The following is a 4435-nucleotide window of genomic DNA, read 5'->3' as shown; positions in this document are numbered from 1 at the left end:
AATAACATCCTCATAAGCTCCTTCACCAGCTAACATTTCAAAATTGACTTGACCCATATTAGCCTGAGCATTATGGCGAGCAGTTTCCTTACAATTATCAAAAAAATTGGATTTCCACAAAAGAAAATCACCACCACTTAAGGCCGCTTTACAGACCATCTTCCAATCACTGGGTGTCAAAAAGGACAATTGTAGCGACTCAACAATGGCCAAAGTGAATGGTGCATTTGTTCCATACTGAGCTGTAGCTGTTTTTAATTCTTTGACCATCTTGAAATCAATGGGTTTGTGCCCTCTTACCCTGTTACCTTGGCCATCTAATTCTTCGATAACTGGATAAGCATAAGAACTGAACTTGCCTAAGTCCTCTCCTTCCTTTTTGGCCTGTCTTAGCGCTTTCTGGAGGGGAGTGAACTTATAGAGTCTTTCTTCCTCTTTTGATACAACCTTTTTATCTATCTTTATTGCTTCTAATTTTCTAAGGAGCAATTGTTTTTCCTCTGCTAATTGAACTCTTTTCCTTAACTGTTCTACCTCTTCTATCTTTATTGTTTCTAATTTTCTAAGGAGCAATTGTTTTTCCTCTGCTAATTGAACTTTTTTCCTTAATTGTTCTACCTCTGAGATCATATCTGAGTTGAGGTCTTTTATTTCTCTTATATTCTCTATATCTGGTTCAATGGGAGCTCCTACAATATCATTATTATCTTCATTTTCCCCCTCAGACTCTGAGGAGCTTTCTTGAACTTTAGTTAGATCAGGATACAATTCAGGATACAATTTTGACTCTTTCTCATTATGTTCTGATTTTTGTGATTTAACTTCTCTTAGTTCCTCTAAGGTTTCTTTGGCCTCTCTGAGGTGTTCATCTAAGCCTTGTACATCCCTTCTTTGCAAGCACTCATTTATTAAAGACCAGAAAGAAAACGTAATGGCTCTGAGTAAAGACTGAGCTGCTGTGCTAGTTATCATTTTAGATCCTATGTGCCCCATTGGTACCTGCTCCTCCGAGGATTTTCCCCGCTGGGTGTTCCAGACAGCAGTGTCCTCCTTGTTTCTACTCGGCCGAGCCCTTTTTGATAGCAGGCTTCTTCTGATTACTCACCGCTCGCCGCTTCAATTTCAGGTCCCTGTTCGGGCGCCACTTGTCGCGAACCGGCGACGCAGAGCACTGTCCCGCAGTGCCTCAAACCTGAAAGAGCAGCGGGGTGGAGATGGGGCAGAGAGAAAGGAAGGACGCCAAGACAAGAGTCTGATCAAGGCGACGTTTATTGCAGGCAGGCATCAGCCTTTTAAAGGAAAAGACCGAACTATTATGGGCTAGGATTACCATAGTAACCTCAATACCTGCTCCTATAGATAACATCAGATCTTTAACATAACAAAAATGGAGTTAACAACACCTGACTCCTACAGATCTTTGGCTGTCTGGGTTTCTCCCGTGCAGGGCAAAACAAGTTTAACACGTGCAGTCCTTAAAAAGGAATAAATGTTGTCTTTCAAAAAGCCAGTGGGCTATGGCTGGCTTCCCACAGCAGAGCCCTTCCCATAGTAGTACACCACTGGTACCCGCACACCAGTACATCAGTTGGTTATAGTGATCCCACAATTTCAGAACTCTCATTGTTCTGGATCTCAGTTCCAAAGAAACTTTCCTTAAGCACCACTGTAAATATCAGAGAGGCCAGGGATTTAGCTCAGTGGTTCTGCTGCTTTCCTTGCAAGCACAAGGACTGGAGTTCGATCCCCAATACAAAAAAAAAAAAAGGAGAGAGAGAGATCAAAGATTAAAAGCTAAGAAATTAGTATCTCAGGGGTTCTAGATCACAAGGAGGGGTGAAGAGGACCCTGAGAAAAAGAGCCATTTGTCATTTTGTTTTGCTTTGCTTTTTGGTACCAGGGATTGAACTCAGGACCTTGTGCTTGTGAGGCAGGGAGTGGAACCACGGATTGAACTCAGGACCTTGTGCTTGCGAGGCAGGCAGTGGAACCACTCAGCTAAATCCCCAGCCCAAAAGAGCCATTTGTTCTGTAACATCCACAGTGCTTCACCACCCAACTCTAATCCAGCTGCTCTGTTCTCTGAAGCCCAACAAAAGCTGTAGAGGCTCAAAGAGTACAGGCAATGCCAGGTTCAATCAGGGGCCTGCACAACAGCCAGTGAGGGAAATTTTCTTCTTATCCAGAGAACATTCTGGTGATAAGCACTAAAGAGAGAGACTGGGGCAAGAAGAAGAAGAAATAGAATAGCATTTGGGAGTCAGATTAAGCTATCCTGCTGCCGAGGTGCAGGGCTGGAGCTGTAAGGCGGGAGGTCTCTGTGCCCTCAGGGAGGAGCTGGAAATGCTCTGTCCCCATGTAGAGGATGCCCAGGTTTCACGAGCCTTTGCAGCTTGGAGCTCATTAAAAGATTCACAATAGGCCAGTAGCTCACGCCCAACCCCCACAGTACCTGCCCCACTCTCAGGATGGCAACTAACTAAAGACCCAGCTGCAGGAAACCCAGCGACCAGACAGAAGAGCAAACAGAGCTGGAGAAAAGAGCCTCTCAGTGTAACTTCCGGAACGGAAGTTTGTCAAGAGCCCTCAAGGAAATTTAAATCCAGCCCAAAAATGCCTCCCTGATAAGATGGCAGTTTGAACACTCATATAAAGTGAAATTGGCTAAGAACAGAAGACGTGATCTGATGCAATCTGAGAGGAAAGCAAGATCAAAAGGTGGTTTTTTTTTAATATGAAGGTGGATAAAAAAAATACTTTAAAATGTTAGGAGAAGGAAATGTGAGGATTTGAATCCAGCTCTAATTCCAAAGTGTACGCCCTTTTGATTCTAGCAGCACTTTCCTAGGCTTTAGGGGCCCAGAGATGAGTAAGAGCAGACCTTGCTCTCAAAAGATTTTAGGAAAAAAAATGGGGAGACAGGTAAAGCAGATACAGGTGAATGCTAGGTAAAAAGAGCTGAAAACCAGAACCAGACCAGGATCATAACAAGCCTTTATTATGGGGAGGATCTGCCAGGCTGTCTCCGAACAAAGGAGAGAAAAGCAACATGGCAGAACAGGGAGCTTCTTTTATAGGAGCGGGGTGGGGTTAGCCTGAGCTGGGGTGGAGCTGAGTAAGGTATTAATAAGAGATTGGAGGATCCTGTGACATCACTAGGAAGGGCTTGCGACATCACTAGCTGCTAGGAGGTAGCAGGTATCAGGTTACTCTTTTGGAGGGAGAAGAGGCGTGATGGGAAGAAGATGTCCTTTGTTGGGAGAGCCATATTTTAACACAGAGGCTGCTATTCCATGTGACAGCCATCTTAAGGCAAGGGAAATCTAACAGTGAGTTGTCCCATTCTCTCTGCCAGAAGGGCTTTCTCTGCCCAGGATAACTTCATTCTTTCTTTAACAAGATAGACTTAGTGGACTCTGGCAGGCAGAAGCATTCTTCTGTCCTGCTCTTTAAAAGTCATTAAGTTTTAGAAATTCCTCCAGTGGTTCCACAAAAGCACTACAACTTTTAGGCAAAACACATTCCGTGTCCCTCAAGTCTGGCTGAAAGAAAAAAAGAAGAGATCTGAGGTCCCAGGCCCCTGTCAAAAAGGCTGCGCGTGGCGGCGCTCTATCTGCAGTCTTCCTGGTGTTCACTGTACTTCGCTTGCTGTTCTCAGAGTAAAACCCTAGAAAGAGAACAAGTTGCTGCCTCTTCCTGACCTGTGCCCTCGGCTGCATACCTCATATTGTGACAGGTCAGTAAAGACTTGTCATTCCGGCTTTAGAAGCTTCTACTGATTTCCACCAATGACTTTTTCAATGTAACAATATTTTCACCAAAGACATATGCTTCAAGAAGTAATATTTTATGATTTTTAGGCCAAGATATATTCATGAGCTTATTTTTGGCACAGCAGTTTCTACTCAGAGAATATCATATGGAACAAATATGAATTGTTTGCCACATCGGGGAGAATATAAAACACTTTGCCAAGCCAGAGGGATGAAAAAATGAGTAGCATCTTCTGGGAAATTTTAGTGGGCCCCTGTATATCCATTTTTACATTTTGATGCAATTGTGTGTTTAGTTTATGTTTTATCTTAAACATCTTTTCTGTGATATAATTTCATAATTTGTGTATTTTGAGTGTAAGATGATCAAGACAACCCCAAATGTTAAAAAATTATTGGGGAAATGGTGCAGAAAGAAGACTGAAACTTCCAAAGAATGAGCCCTCAAATTCTTTCCCCACAAGTCCACTCACTATGAGGCCTGTCTTCCTCCTTTGATAAGTAGAATGAACTTTATTATAGTACCTTTTTCATACAACTCTGTTTACCTTCTAATTGCTGTTTCTTACATAAACTTTTTAATAGTTCAGTCAATGTATTTTTCTATGTATGTGAGTATTTTAGAATATCAGAATGAATATGTTTTCTCATTAAAATAAATG

The sequence above is a fragment of the Fukomys damarensis genome, unplaced genomic scaffold, assembly GCF_012274545.1.
Source record: "Fukomys damarensis isolate Sample0158 unplaced genomic scaffold, DMR_v1.0_HiC HiC_scaffold_36, whole genome shotgun sequence".
Lineage (NCBI taxonomy): Eukaryota > Metazoa > Chordata > Mammalia > Rodentia > Bathyergidae > Fukomys > Fukomys damarensis.
Note: the sequence above shows the minus strand (reverse complement) of the source record.